The sequence below is a fragment of the Anser brachyrhynchus genome (assembly GCF_964034855.1).
Source record: "Anser brachyrhynchus genome assembly, chromosome: 5".
NCBI lineage: Eukaryota > Metazoa > Chordata > Aves > Anseriformes > Anatidae > Anser > Anser brachyrhynchus.
Window position 1 is genome coordinate 32041008 of NC_137699.1, and position 16678 is coordinate 32057685.

Sequence of the window (16678 nt, forward strand, 5' to 3'; positions counted from 1 at the left end):
AACTCCCTTTGCCATAGCTTGCGCTTTCTCCCAGGGGCTGACAGCTGGAGGAGGAGGAGGGGGATGAATCTTTTAGGGCAGAATCTCTTGGTTGTTTCTGTCCGTCTCAGTTCTTTAGGATGGAATTTATTCCCTTGCAGTACTGCATCAGATGTGGGCCTTGATCTCACAGTGCACTGGCACTGTCCTAGCCTCTTCTGTAACACAAAAATGACAAAAAAGTTAGGAATTTGATCATACAAAAACTTGAGCCATTGCCATGTGGAGAAAAGCAGTCTCCTGCTGTGTGGTGAAACACTCTGCCTATGTCAGTCTGGGCTGAAACCACAAAGTAGTCAGAAAGCTGCCATGCTGGCCTTTACACTGAGGAAGTAAAGGGGATTCCGTTTAGCAATGGGGAAAGCTTTGAGAAACTGCCAAAACCAGGGGCAATCCATTCACTTGCACTGGGGTCCCCTGATCCAGCCTGGGATTCTCAAACCAGAGTCCTCATGGGAAACCACCTTTCTCTCTCTGTAGTCAGAAAATGGACTGGGGAACAACAGTTTTATGCATGGACTAGGTTCTTGTAATGTACTTTGTCTCCTGGAGCTAACTGAAGTAGTCACTGAAAATTTGATGTTGACAATAGCATATAATGTCTGATATGTTAGCCAAGAAGAGGAGGACTCAAAGGCCTCAGGTGAGGTGCTGGGTCAGTATTGGGATACCAAGACACAATTAACTTACCACAGCTGAAAATGGTTAGAAACCTTTTAATTCAGGATAAATTGTGTTAGCTGTTACAACTCCTTTTGCTGCTTGGTGGGAGACTTTGGTGATACTGGTGAGAACTAGGCTCCTACTTAGAGCATGCCTTATGAGAAGGAAGATTAACAACTTTATATTTTAGTTCAGTAACGAAGGGTGTCGCACAAGTCAGTTATAGCAGAAAATAGATAATGTTTTCCACAAGGAAAGGGGAAAAAAATTCTTTTTGAAGACTAAAGGATGTTACAAATCTGCTTTAATGCCAGTATTTCTCCAGGATGTTAATACTTTTCAAACTCTTCCTGAAATATTTGTGAATCTGAGTTTTCTCTGAGTCTAGTAAAGTCAGTATACATAATACAACAAATATCTATAGCCAATATTCATCCTGAGAATGAACATATAGAGCTCTCTTAAAAGCTGGATAATGCTGGTAGGTTGAAACATCCCTTTTTCTGGTGATCTAACTTTATTGTCCAAATTTTCTCAAGCTATTTCACTTTCTTTTTTAATGTAGTCATATTTGAATCATGTGTGTATATATATATACACACATATGTACTTATGGTGACCAATTTATCTTATTAAGTAACAAGTATATGGTCACCAACAGCAGTGATGTTGATCAGGCAGAATTTCACATTCACTAACATATTTGAGCCTGATTCTTGTTCTTATCTGGCATTGCTTTCATAGAGCTTTGTATGATCTCTTGATTTCTGATATGAACTTAAATTTTTGCTTTTATTTAGATTGCATTAGTAATTTTGATATGCTTGAAGCTTCATATCACTGAGTCACAGGAGCTGCACTTTCCTGTATCCCTGGGGAGTAGAAGATGGCTGTTCCTAGTAAAGATAAGTATCAGGAGTAAAACAGAAGGGTTTTTTGGGAAGCTGAATCCTCCTTTTCTACTGCGTTCAGAAAGGTTGCCCAGGAAATTTGAGGGAAAGATATGCTGAAGCAAGAAGGGCTGGTGACGTTGCTATGGTATGACGTGAAAGAGCAAATAGGGATGAGACAAAAAAGAGGAGCTGGAAAGGATGGAAAAGATGCTGAAGCATGTTACTGGGAGAATGACTGAGAAAGGGCAAAAGAAAACACGATCTAGCTGATTTTTTATTTTTTCTTAGCTATGAGTTTAATCATCTTATGAATTGAATCAGAGTTAATTATTCAGTGTTTGAGCAGTAATATTATAATTGGCCTAGCTCAGTCATTGGTAGTAGTTTTGAACTGTGCTGATGGTAGTCTAAGATGTCATCAGACTCCTTAGGAAAAAGGAAAAAAACAGGAAAGAGCCTCAAATGACAACTACCTTGAGGCAAATCAATATTGGCTGCTCTGCATCTTGCCAGGAGCTCACAAACTGACTGACAGGCCCTGGAACTGCTGTGAGTGGGGGTACTGAAGGGTGGCCTGGCTCCCTGAGCTGCACTAAATCTAATATCTGACCCCTGGGGCTATGCCCCAGAAGTGGTGAGTGCATTACCTTTGGGTTCTAGGTTGTAACACTCCTCTCCTTTCTGTCTTTCTAATTCCCTGTTTGCCCCAAATGTGTCTCAGATGCTCATGGAGCAGCTGTTAAGCTTCCTCAGATTGCAGCCTGGGATACCACAGAAAAACAAACTTCATGATTCCCCCTCCCCCCAATATCCCCTGGCCATTACCTACTGCTGCACAGCCTGGTCTCTGCTAACATTAAAGCTGCTCCTGAAATGAGGTGGGGAGGGGATCTTGGAGCTACCACAAATCTCGAGCTGCCCTTAAAATTATCTTTAAATGATTAAATAATAATAATACTATTAAAATGTAACAATTTTAAAAATCCAGAAGTCCTTAAGATGATGAAAATTTAAAAATAATCACAGGGCCTAAGGCCATCCCAGACTGAAATATGGAGGGAAGCTGGTACTCGAGACAAAAAAAAATAGTGGTACATGCAGTATGGCATTTAGCATTCTCCACTACCCTGGTTGTCATAGAACTTATTGTTATTCCAATGAACCTGTAAGAGGATTTTTCATTTACAAGCTGATAGAGTTTTTGCCTCAGGCTGTTTTGCAGCTTCACCTTGCGACACTGAATCACGCGTTAACACGGTCGGAGTTCCTCCATGTCAGGTTCTCTAAGCATCAATAGCTTTGGAAATGAGTGATTGAAGAGAATATGTTGATTGCTCAGGGTGGAATTCATCTCACATATCTTAGCTATTCAGAAGCTAGGTGACCTGGATGCTTTTCCAGTCAAAGGAGAGAGAAGAACATAATGTAGATGGGCTTAGTCACTACCTGGAGATGCAGTACTTGCTTTTTTTTCTCCATTCAGTGCATAGGGAGCACAGACAACAGGCTTAGACCAGAAGTTTAACTTCTAGATGACTAGATTTAGGTAAGGTAGAGCCTATCCTCAGTGTGTGCTTTGTGGAAAGGTTATGCTTGTTTCTAAAGGAGTCGTACTTCATAGCAAAAGGGAGTTTGAACTTTGAACAAATTTAGGAAATTCAGTATCGGCACCAGCTTTGAGTCAAAGGTGCATTTGGCTGCATCTGACTTGAGCTTAAAGAAGAGGTATTTCATATATGGAAGGCCTGAGTCACGAGAGAAAAGTTAGTTGTTAGGCAACAACAATCCTTAGTCATGCTCCTAGGGGATTTTGGAGGTTTTTATCCCGTTTGTTTCCTTTTCCCTTAAAACCAAAGGTGCAATCTGACACAAATGAAAACCAGCTTTCAAGCAAAAGCCTCACCCATTAGCTTACACACATTGCAGAAACAAGACCTGGAGGTAATAATCTTTGTGGGGTACAATTACAGAAACTGTTGCTAATGTTCCAGTGGCTCCATCCTGATATGGTGGCTGTTCTGTGTACTTCCATCAGGAATACAGATAGACTGTAGAACAAATTGAAAAACTGTATACTTTTGTGTGTATATTTGCCCTTCTCTTAAATTTCTCTGATCATTTTTACAGGGGGAAAAACAAGGCAGGAAATTTTGGCATTTTTTTCCTATCTAGAGAGGTGATGTGTGTAAGAGCTCACATGAAGCAAAGCATGAGCCAAGGAGTAGGAGAGGCTTCTAATCACTGCTTTGAAAAGCTTCTACTCAAGGGCTTGGAAGTGCACTTGTTTATTTTATTTCGTTTATTGTTGTAGTTTATCTAATTTCAGTTTCAATTAAGCAGTTCCTGTTCCATCAAAAAGTTTCAATATGATAAAGGTGAGAAAATAAGTTCATAGAAAAAAAATTCCCTTGTTCCATGTAATCAAAAAAAAAAGTAGTCATTTAATAATATAACATCAGAAAATGCAGGCATAAAATTAAACCTAAGAAATCGAATTTTGCAACTATGTAATACTGCGGGTAAGATGATCAAACTGTCTTACTTGTTCTCCTTGCAACACCAGCTTTTCATCTGAATTCCTTTGTGCATATAGGAAGTGCCTGCAACAAGACTGCTGGAAGTGACTAGGTTTGTGTCTAGTTTCTGTCAGCCCAGGTTCTTGTACAACACTTATTACTACAGCCAGAGTGGCTGTGATTTCATACTTATGCAGGTGTCTAATAGGAAGCATCATGCTTTGTCATCCTATTAATCTCAAGTTGTTTCATAAGCTCTAATTTTAATCTTTTGAGTGGATTTTCAATATAAATGTATGTGTACCTAATGATGCTTGCATAATGGATTAGAAAATTTAATCACCGAGCTTCCTCAATGTGTGCTGAATACATGCAGATCCTAACTACGGAAAAGGTTCATAAAAATGAGGAGGTTCAGTCCATTAAACTCCAATAACTTGCTAGTAAGGCCCAGCTGGCTGGTGATTTGGATATGGTTGCTCAGAAATCTGAATTTCCTTTGCATAAGGAAAAAACAGCTGAAAAAAACTGGACTGAACAAAAGAAAAATGAAGCATCCATCTTTCCTAAGACATGAAATTTAATTTTCTGAAATATTTCAAGTTTTTTTTAAGGTGAAATATTTAAGTCTCATTTAAAGTTTCTGAGATGCATTTTATATTAAGTATAAAATGCAGAAATAAGTAAGGCATTTCAAATGGAAGTGTGATACATTGTTTTAGGGATCACAGAAATGTTGCTTATCAAATTTCTCCCTTTTATTTCTTTTGAAGTGGAAAGCTATTAAAACATAAAAGTATACAAATCATGATGCAACTGTACTTTTTAGTGGAAAAATATTACTTCAGGAAAATTCCTTATGTATGAAAATATTAAGAATTTTCTCTGATTATTCCCATCTTCCTCTACTCCCTCACTGTGCGTCCTCAGGAAGGACTGTGTCCTTCCACACTGCCCCTAGGTGTATGTCTTAATAAATTGTTCTTGTTTTTTTTGTTTGTTTGTTTTTTGTCGTCCAGAGCTGTATGCCTCTTCAGGACTGCATCTCAGCTCCAAATCACAGGATCGCAGACTAAATCTGTTCCTGGTTAGCTCCTCTCCATCCTACCAGAGGGAATGAGGAACCTCTGTCAGGTAAAGAGAGGTAAAAGAGCTGTGTAATGAGGAAGGAGATGTGTGAGGAACAAGGAACACAAACGGTGCTGAATACAAGTGGGTTGAGAGGGCAAGTCACTCCAGAAGATCTGTCTCTAGGTCTCCATCCTCTTCCTAGTAAGTAGTGTAGTAACAGTTATCCACAGCTCACTGTTTCATGGTCATTTCTGTAAGTCCTTAAATAAGGTACTATGTGAATTATATTGCCAATCAAAAAGTCCCCTGGAATTTTTTAAACAAAAAAGTTGTCCTGCTACCTTTCGACTTCTCTCCCTCCATCTCTCTGTGGAGGCATTAATGTACAGCATTTCTCAGGGTCTTTTCATGAAGACTCTAGTTAGAATTGTCTCTTAGGCTGTTATGGTCATCATTTTTAGATTAACACTGTAAGGCTTCCTCTCACGGATTGAGGTCATCAATCAGCTTTTTGCTGTTAGTACATTTCTGCAAGCCCCCAAGTGAGAATACTTTGGCCTCAGCACACTCAGTTCAGTCACAAGAGCTGCAGATGAATGTTTGCATCTTACAACAAACTTACTCCTAGGACAAATAATGTGGGTGGAAATTTTTCCTGTTTCAGAAATCATGGAGGGGTGGAGCTCTGACTCAAGGTAATAAAACACCTGTTCAGCAACTTCTGACACTCTTCAAGGCTGTAAATATGTTTCAGGAGACTCTGGCAACTGTGGAACCTAATATTCGGGTGTCATTTGCAGCACCTGCTTTTAATGCAGCAGTGATTTCTATGGCATCAACATCTGCGTTTCCTCAGGTAAGTGGAAAACAGAATAAACCTCGCAGGAGTCTCTGAGAATTTGATTCAGATTTGTCCCCAGAATACAGGCAGCTCAAGCCCTTCCTTATCAGTAGGACATAAATCTCCAAGAAAGCAAGATTGCGCTTCCTTGGTTATTTACAGCTGTGAGGATCTGGAGTTAAAACCTTTCGATGTAGCGCAGAAATAACTGCCACTCTCCTGACATGTTCCTTCTGTCCGCCACCTTGCTGATGTGAATGATGAGGCAGGTATATTGTCCATTCCACATTGTAATTCAACGTTAAGGAGTTTAAATATGTGGAAATATAGACTTTCACTATCTTTTTGATCCTTTGTCCTCTTTCTTTCAACAGCATCACAGCAGCAAATCAAACCCATTGAAAAATGAAGGAAAAAAATGGATGATGCAGGCTATGGCACAGAGTGACATTCATGCTAAGGTACTAACTTCAACAAACTAGCAATGGGACAAAAAACTTTTTTTTTTGAGAAGGGCAGGATCTTTTTTTCCGTATTTGGTTCTTATCAGATTCACATGCTTATTTAGAAATAGGAACACTTCATGGAAGAAATCTTTCTTTAGTTGAAACATCTGCATTCCGTTGCTTTTACATTCCATTCCTTTATCTATTTATACAAAGTGTATTTTTACATAGTTTTATTCCTTAGAGAAATTCCTTAGGGAAAATGTACTCAATTTGTTGTTAAAATGGGACTGAGTTTGGCCTTCTTTTAATACTCTATTGACTTTAATGGAGTTTTAGCTCTGCATGAATGGAGAATGTTGCCAGTGTCAGCAAGTCAGAATTTAACTGTTAGTAATCCTTTGGATTTTCATCATTAATGCCAATTTCCAGAGGGGGGAAGGAACAAAAAAAAAAAAGAAAAAACAGAATATAGAAATGGTGTCTAACTCACACTGGGGTGTGAAATTTGATGTAAATGGCAAAGTAGCATAGCCAATACTGACATTGCATTGAGATGTTCAGAATTGGCTCTCTGTGTGTATGCTAAAGATCATAAAGGGAGTGCACTAAAGCAGGAAAAGCAGCTATTCAGGAGAGCAATGACCCAATCTCAGTTGCTTTTCTGTAATGATTTACTATATTTATACTGATGTGTTTTTGTTTTGAAACAGCCATAGCTAAAGGCATCCAGCCCTCCTTTACCGCTGATGTAGTTATATGTATATTAGGTTGTTAGACTTCAGCACACTTTTGAACATATGTAAAGCAACAGAAAAAAAATTGTAGTCAAAGGCCGCTGCATATGGGGGTTGTGTGACCATTTGTACTGCTTGAATTTATTGTTCTTGCAATACTTTTTCCTTATCGAGTCAACCTCCAGAAGTTCTTTTGCTCCCTGCGAGTGTTTGACAACAGACGTTCTCAGTCACTCTTTTTTTGACTGCTGGCTCTTGAACATGTCTTCTATCCCCTGTAATAAAGCTTGGCAGCAAACTGGCATTAAAAACACAGGCTTGTGTGAGCTGGCCAATTTCTGCCTCTTATTGGCATTGGGTTTCCTGGGCAGCTTTTGGCTTTTCTCTTGGTTTTTGTAATCTGAAGTTTTACCATCTATGAGAAGAGGATGAACATTAATGGAGAAGTATTATAAAGGACAACATGTTTTTTTAATGTTAATTCTCAACATTTGCCTGAGTATTTGCTTCAGTTTGAGAGGACTTTTTATCACACAGTTATATGTTGAATAGATACTGGACTGGTTTAGGAAAACATGCCCAGGGGCTGCTGCACAAAATTTAGTTCTGTTCACTATTTACAGCACAAAGTTCAAAATCCCCCACTGCTAAAATATCTGGAAAATGTATCAACTTTGTGACACACACCCCACCCACCACCCCCTTCAGATTTTAAAATGAATGAGTGTCAAGAGAGCATGTCTGTAGCTGTTTCTGGGAGTCCTGAGTTGACAGTTTGCCTTCTAGCACCTTAGTCATGAATACAGGAAAGATGAAACATGCTAAAAGAAGATCATAAATAGTTGTGAGTAAGCCAGTCAATAATAACAGTAAATCTAGCAAATTTATCACTATTATCTGTTAGTGCATTGTCTTTCTCAGACCTCTACAGAATAATTTGCTGTTTCTAAAAACACAAAAATTGATCAACAAATTATCAGGTTAAAAAGACTAGATGTTGGCTCATCTGTAAATGCACAGAAAACACACAGTAATGCAGGCAAGAAATCAGTAAGCATAATCTCAACTCAAGAGTACTAGTATTAACACTGAGCAGGGAGGATCACCAAGGTATTCTGCTGGGCACGAAATCATAAACCAGAGAACTAGGAGAACTCTGATCGCTTTGATTTATATAGGTGATACTCATAAAAAAAAAAAGTGGTGCATGTCTCTTAATGGTTTGCTACAAAATGAGAAAAAATGCACTGCATTATTACCAGGACCCCATTATCCTTCCCCTTTTAAAAACAAATGAAGTTTTCCAGAGGTGTCAATGAGTTTTTAAGGAAGGCTGCTGAGTCTACCTATCACCCTGTCTTTGCAGGCATGAGTTCAAAGGTTCAGTGTACACAGATTTATCTTTGTTAGCGGGAACTGCAAGAGGATTTGCCTGTCTGTGTATTATGGGTACTCAGATTTTGGTACTGTTCTCTTCAGCCTTCATATCAGGAATTGCTCCTGGCTTAATATAGGAAGTTGTGCTGAAAGTGGCTATTTATGATAATAAATCACTCATGAATAGTTGATTACATTACCAACTCCCTGAATTAATTTATTTTTTTATTGTAACACAAATGATAATCAGCAGCAGCAACCAAAGATACTTGATTGCTTTTCTGAGGTTCACATCACTAGCTCTTTCTTCTTGTTAATTCCTTGAATCTTTTTTTTTCTTTCCCAGTCTCCTACTTGTGCTGTATATGCGTGACTGTATGCTGGGTATGCGCTGACTGACAAAGCCTGTATCTTGCTGTTTCACAGGACTGAGATTTCTCAGCTGATACAGTGAGATTTTCTGTGACACTGGCTACCTACCTCCTGTTGTGCAGTGTTTCCATAAACAGCTCACTGGCTTTTCTCTTATGCAGCACCCATTCAGAGCTTTCCTTCTGGAAGACAGAAAAAATTCATAATTTTCTTCCTTCTCTTGGACTGAGCAATCCTCCTATGACACCAAATATCCCCATCCACATTCTTGTTGTGATTCCATATGAAAAGAGGTGTTTGAAGCCTTGTGCCATCTTTGATGCTATCTAATCTTTGCAGCATTTTACTCTTCATGGAAATGCTTAATACATCTTCATAGATGTATGTTCTGTTTGTTTTCTTCCTAATATAATTCTCCCATATGCTAGCTCTTCTATCAGTCTGTCTTCATTATGTGCACAATATGAAGTCCCTATGGAGGATTCTTCACATAACCTCTCTTCTAGACCACTGCAGTGATACGTGCATGACACTCAGGAATGAGCATATGACTATGTAGACAAATTTTCATACAATACGTATTTGTTTCTATCACTCTACTCTTAAATAGTCATGGTAATTTATATGCATCTCTGACAGCCTATAAAAACATGGGTTCCAAAATGCTAATTGAAGAGCTGATGCCACAAGTTTATGCTAAAGGAAGCTAAGAGAGTACCAATGCTAAATGTTTTAGTGTTTCCTTTCACTCATTTCTTTGTCTTGAAATATGTCTGCTGAAGCTTTTATATATTTCCCTAACTTGAAAACTATTTTTGAGAAAGGTATTTAAACAAATGGACAAACCCCATGACTCAGTAGGTTTCTTTAAAAACAAGAGGTGAGAAGAATGTCTTCAGGTAAGAAGACAGATGTTCCTAGCTGATGGAAAAGGAGCAGTTTGGTTGAATAGTGTGGAGCTGTTTCAGCCCAATATCTGATAGTGCTGAGATCTTTACTCCCTGGATTAAAACAAACAGCACTATAAAATATGAGCACCCTACTTAGGACAAGTTATCAATTTCCTGTTTAGTTTTGGTATAAACCCAACCAGAAGCTAAGTAAGTGCATGTGTATCTTCTACTCCTAGTAGCCTGATAAAGAGAATGTGTTTTTTCAGCACTTCATGGCCCGCTTGGTGTTTTGGGTGTGCTGATTCTGTACATCACAGCAAAAATTATCAGGATTTTAACAAGTCAACTTACTGAACCTTCAACCTAATTACCTTCTGAAGTCAAGATTGCTGGTTATAAGCTTGAGCTCATGGGCAAAACTTTATGGTTATTTTAGGCATTGGTTAATTTTTAATATGTCATCACATTACCCAGCACTTTTTTTAAAAAAAATCATTTTTGCCATTTCAGGGGATAACTTCATAGCTTAACTATTTCTGTAATTTTTTGCAAATCCCTTTTATGACCTTCATGTCTTTTATCTTTCTAGAGATGGAAACACTGTTAGATTAAACAAAATTTTTTCATGATGAATTCCTCATGGTCCAATGCTTTACACACTTCAGCTGAGGTACTGTCTTGTCTCACTGATTTCTTATACTTTGACCTTTTAAGCAGTCTTTGACTTCTATCACAGTAGCAGCAGTAAATGTGCTTTCTCTCATTTCACTTGAGAGTTTCTCCCTGTTGTTTTAATTAATGTTTATCAGTTAATAGATGACACCTAGTTATTTCATCATCTTCCACCACCACTCCTCCATTTTCTCTTCAGATAATCTTTTCAAACTTCTGGTCATTAGCTTTCACAACAGCTTCTTTCTTTTGTTCCCTGTTGTTTTTTGAAGTGACTTTATTAAGAATTACTGATCTGTTTGTCTTCAGAAATTATCTAAATTACTCCTTGTGAATATCAGCGACTACCCTCAAGCCTCCATGAAGCGGCCACCTTTTGCTTGACTTTGATGCATACTGAGCCTACAGTATTATTTGGAGGAATATCTTTCTGAAATTTTACAGGTCTCCTTGTAGTTAGTTTGGTCTATTTATAACCTCCACCAGCCCTTGCTATTAGAACTGTAAGCTAATATCTCCTTATTCCCAAATCTACCTCACTGTAATGCCAAAAATTGTATTTCTATTGATGCTTTACTTGGTCAAATAAATCACTGTTATCTTGTACTCTTGACTGTCTCAAAGTCACTTTTTAATGTATGCTTTATTCTATTTATATCTTTCTCTCTTACTGGAGGTACTCAATCCAGAATCTGCTGATAATAACTTTGTATGTAGTTAAATCCTCGTTATGGAGGGTAGCAGTCAGGCCTGGGGATTTGACAGACTTTGAAACTGTATTTTTCTTTCTTGTACAGAGCCTTTTCCTCTGGTGTTCACTACAGTCTTACTGCATTTACACCAACTCCCTAATGAGAGTTCCTATTATAATTACACATCAGCTTGGAAACCTGTTCAATACTGGCTGAATTTTTAGAACTTTCTCCTTTTTTTCCCCCTATTTCTGTTCCTAAATTATGATACAGGTAGCCATCCCCTGTGCCAATGAATCCTTTTCATTTAGTTTCTTGTGTACAAGCATGGTACAACTCTTTCATTTTTATAAACTTCAGAGCTTTTGCTAAATTTTCCACAACGGTTCCCATTGTCAGGGACTCCAGATAGCCATCTGTGCTACAGCTATAGTAAGCTTTGCCCATTTTCTGTATGTTTCTGCTGATGCTGATATCCTAGTTGCTTTAGCTGCTGCTGATGGTCATGTTCTCTGAAGATGTAAATCCCTAAAGCACATGTGAGTGGCACAACTTCTATAGGCCCAGTTGGTTAGGCCTAATATTTTCAGCAGGAAATTGGAGTTAACCTTCTCTGAGCTGGCCTGTAGTAACAACCATGTGTTTTGTTATATTTTGAATCATAGAACCATTAAGATCATTTAGTCCAGCTGTTCACCATTAATGGGATAACTGACCATCCATTAATGGGATAATTGCATCTGGTAAGGAAAACTTGTATTCTCACAAAGCAAGCTGGGAATGTTTCTCAGAATTTGTGGGTTGTCCTGGTGGCCTGATACTTTAATACTCTCTCTAAGGAGCTAATGCATCTTTAAACAGCCTTGCATCATGAAACTGATCCTCCCTTTTAAAAATAAAGAGAATCTAAAAAAGGTGTCTCTTCCCCACCCCCACACACACCTCATCCTCCTCCCTCCATCCAAGAACTGCATTTAAAAGCAGAAACTTTTCTATCAGATTTGATTCTTAGTAGAGCACAACACAGGCTCAATAGTTCACCAAAATTAGGGCATCTTTGATTCATGGATTCACTGAATTTTGTGTTGTTGTATTGGATGCAAGCAAACACTTGTATGATTTAGTGTATCTGGCTAACTGAACTTTCTCAGGTTATTTACTCTTCATGTTCTTATTCACCCTTACCTTCTACAGTTTCTGTATGGATATTTAGGTGACTGCAGACTGGGAATTGGTGAAGAAAGTGTGTTTTGTTGCCTACTGTATTAGTGCTGTAATACCAATTAGAAGAGAGGACTTGAGCGGAACCTGGGTTTCTTCACAGTTTGGAATATGTGTATTTATTGTAACGAGAACCGAGCTTTAAACCACATCTTTGGTATCTTTTTCAGCAGGAAGAAATGTCACCTTACTCCCTGCTCACTGTAAGAATAATAAAGATGAGAAATGCTCATCAGGCAGACTTCTGTAAGTACCTGATTCTTTGTACTGATATTATACAGGTCTAAAATTACTGGATCCCTGCTGGTGCTAGCCACTACATAAGTGCAAACTGCAGAGGTCATACTATCTAAGAATTCACAAAGTCAAATTCTGCCACAGATTATCTATTTCCACTTTCAGAGTTGTTTTTTTCTGTTGGTGTGTTGTCTTTTTTGTTTGTCTTCTTAAATTTAGCAATAGGTCAATAATGACAGGTTGGGTATTGATTAAAACTTGAAGACTGGCATGTCAGCAAAGCACAGAATTATACATTGCTTTTCTGACATGTTGGCTATTTCAAAGAGATGAAAACATTTTAACGCTAGTTTTAATACCCAGGTGTTTACATCATATGTCTATAACAAATATGTAGAATACAGGTCTGAAATCCTTGTACATCTTTCACTCTCAGCTCTTTGGTGGGATTTCTTAGAGCACATCTCGGAAGTCCAGTGAAACTGTATTGTGTATATGTCCCAAGTATCATGACATCAGCCATGATGTTATGAATGTTTCTAACTTTGACCCTACACTGCGATGTATAACAGAAATCTGTTGGGGACTGAAGTCCAATGCACATTATAACTTACGTGCAAAGTGTTCTGAAAATGTATGGTATTTGTCCAGCCCTTCCTGGGTGCTCTTCTTCCACAGGGGCTTTTCTCTCTGCAGAATTTTCTCCTGCAATTCCTATGCCTGCCTCATGAACTTGGCATGTCACTAATAACCACAGCCTTGCATATCCCCTTACCATACTGTTCTTCCTCCTCTTACTATGCATTCTTTGCTTTTTGGAGATGGGTCTGAAGAGTTCACTAACATCACAACCTCTCCACTGCCCAGCATCTTGTATAACATATTACCTCACTCTGTCTTCCTACATTTTAACTTTTTTAGTACAGTCTGAAGATCCATCAGAGTAAAAAGTAATTTATAATTACCATTTGCACAGAGCAAGGTCAATTCTTTAGCTATGATGCTATAAAATGTGATAGCTTCAGTGCAGTTACCAAAGCCATCATGGGAAATGGCTATACACTGCATGTCAAGGACTTTCAGATTGTCTTGATACATTCCTTGAAGTTAGAAACTCTGAGAATATCTGTGATAGTCACAACTTTTCCGAGGAAATAAGATGAAGCGTCCATACTGCCAGGAAACCAGGCAGCTCTGCTCCAGGTTACTTTGGCCTGGAAACCCTAGCAGCTTTTGTTTCAGAAGACTCCTGGATCCTGTCCTCTAGTGATGAGTCTGGTCCAAAGATAAAATCCATCTCTAAAGATCCTCCTCCTCATGAGGCAGCGGGTCATCAGACCATCAGCCTTCAAGGAAGGCTAAGTACATGGCAGGATGACTTTTGTTTTCTCCAAGTGCTACTTGACTTCCCCTGGATAATTCAAGGATATCAGCATGTTCACACCAAATATTACCACTCGTTTTTAACCTCATCTTTGAAGGAACAATGTTCTACAAAGATTTGTCACCACCTTTTTGTATTTCATTTGCTTTGGAGTTTCAAGAACATGGATGTCACTGTTGTCAATCTTCTATCCAAATGGAAAGAAGTGTTTGATTTGTATGGTCTGTAATTCTGGGTGGCAGAGAATAGAAGAAATATCATAGGATAGCAAAGAAAGTGGAATTAATGTCTATACTTCTTCAAAGTTATAAAAACACTGCACATGTTTGCAAGACCTTACCTTTATTCCTTTGAAGTGATAATTTATTTTCTTTTACAATCACCTTTGATCTAGAATGGCAATGGAATGACAAGATAAGAACCATGATTCACCAGATTATGCAAAGGGAGCGTATGAAGTAAGATGACGCTGTGTTCTCAGAAAAGGGTGACCTTGTCCTCCATCCTGAGGACGGTAGGATTTCAGAGAAAATCTTGCATGATGAGATGAAGACATTTAGGAAATTCCCATTATCACCTAAAATATACATCACTGAAGTAGGGATCAAGATGCGTGAGCTCGGTTTTTAGCTTTGCCAATAGACTTCCTGAATAAGTGTAGGCAAGTCACCTGAACACTCTGTGCCTATGCTTCCCTGTCTATGAAATATGGATAACAAAATGTGCTCTTACAGACATTATGTCCACCTTGTGAGTCTTAGAAACAGTGAGAAATATCTCTAGATCCTTTTGTAAATTACTTTTCTAAAAAAAAAAAAAAAAGGTTTAGAGACCAGTAGTGACAATAGTAGGTGACAAAAAGGAACTTCCTAAATTTTCTGTCAGTAATTCCTCAGCTACTGCAAGGCTTTGGGTGTGTTTCTTATGTAAAATGGAGCACTGTAAGCCAGCATGCTGTTGAACAAGGAAAGCAAAACAATATTAAATAGCTCCCTGTTGATAGAGCAGCAACCTGCCTGTGCTCGCAAAGAAGTTGGAGTCTCCCAGGGGAAACTGTATGTGACCATGTAATTTAAATTCTTTGGTATAATGCAGACAGCCTGTAATTTTTGAGAGCTTGATTTGGAAGTCATATTCATGTCCTTTTGATTTAATGCTTTGTTTTTATCATTTAAAAGTATTTGAAGCATCAGAAAACTAAGCTACATAAGCTATTGTGTACTGATGAGAATTTGAAAATGAGGCTGTTTACTTAGCCTCATCTGAATGATATGATCTTTTCCCCTGGAAAACTGAATATAAGCAGCTGGTACAGAAACTCTCATGCTGTGAGATATCAGTGGAAGGCTGAAAACTTTTATCATGATGTATTTCAGATTTCCCTAGATTGTCATCTTCCAAGTGCCAAATCCAGGAACAAACTACCTTTCTACCAAAGTGCAGCAGCTTCTATGATGCTTTTTCTGACAGCATGCTGGCTTCCAGTCTAACTACACACAGTTATCAGCTTGCTCACATTTCTGTTCACCTCTGCTTAGCTAAAACATGCTATTTTCTTGATTTTTTTTTCTCTGTTCACCACAAGTGTAGTCATGCCAGGCTCTTAAGTCGTCAGAGTTTTTATATTTTTTTCTGTGACTTGCCAAATCCTTGCTTCAGGGAACACCGCTTTCTATGTACTTCCACTGACGTTCTTCACTATTGCAAGCACCCAGCTTCATCATAGGTGTTTATCAAACATGCATCTCGAAATCTGTGGGATGTGTGTTACATAAGCCTGGGAGGGAGTCTTAGCTTATCCTGAGATCTGTTGCTACACCTTTGCCTGTGGACAGCACATGCTGGTGGATCTGGGCAATGATTTCACCTGTTTACGCACAAAGACAAATCTAAAGGAAAAAGAAAGTAGCCCGCTCCTCCTCAATGGATCGATTATCTCCTTTCATATACCTGCTGTTGCTCCACCACTTTTGTGGGCTCCTCTATACTTAGTTAATGCTCGGCTGTGACGTTAGCTTCTTAATTCATGCAACTGGTTTCTGGCTTATCTTATGCAGATGTTCTTGACAGACTTGAGGTAATTATTTTTCACTGTATTCCTAGCTGACCTTTATGTCAATTCATAATAATGGGTTAAATTGAAACACAAATTTCTGACACTCCTTGATCTCACTGAGAGGTGCTAAGTTATGATCACTTCTACTTATCCTGCTGCCCTGTCAACATCAGGCTCTAAAACTCCTATGCAGTTATGCTAGGGTGGTGGTGGGCAGTTCAGTAAACAATATAGATGAAGCTTGTGGGACCTTACAGTTTGGTACCTGCTATGCAGTGGGATTCCCCTCCTCAGCCCAAGGATTGTAGACAGTCTTGGACAAAAGAATGGCTTTTTTTTTTAATTGGGATGTTCACTTGTTCTTCCTCAGCTGAAAGTAGGCAGCAAGGAAACGGAGTCCACCCGACAGGGGGAAGCAGTGAAGAAAGCCACCAAAAACATTTCACTTCAGGGAGGGAAAGGCAGATGTTTTACATGAGTGCCAGAGGCTTTTACAAAAGCTCTTATTTCCCAACTCTATCAATGGCATCACTTCTCCTAGAGAATTCCCCGCAGTTAGGAGGAATAT

General features: G+C 38.7%; 1 pseudogene across 1 annotated transcript in view; it reads left to right on the plus strand.

Annotated features, from left to right (window-relative positions):
- The first annotated feature begins 780 nt into the window (after positions 1-780).
- Positions 781-16678, plus strand: part of LOC308196170 (cytosolic phospholipase A2 epsilon-like) — a 41129-nt pseudogene continuing 25231 nt past the window's right edge. Inside the window, exons 1-7 of the transcript XR_013956133.1 lie at positions 781-1183; positions 1503-2229; positions 3936-3970; positions 5131-5255; positions 5937-6038; positions 6398-6484; positions 12604-12679. The product of XR_013956133.1 is annotated as a cytosolic phospholipase A2 epsilon-like (transcript). The remainder of the gene's footprint in view (positions 1184-1502; positions 2230-3935; positions 3971-5130; positions 5256-5936; positions 6039-6397; positions 6485-12603; positions 12680-16678) is intronic.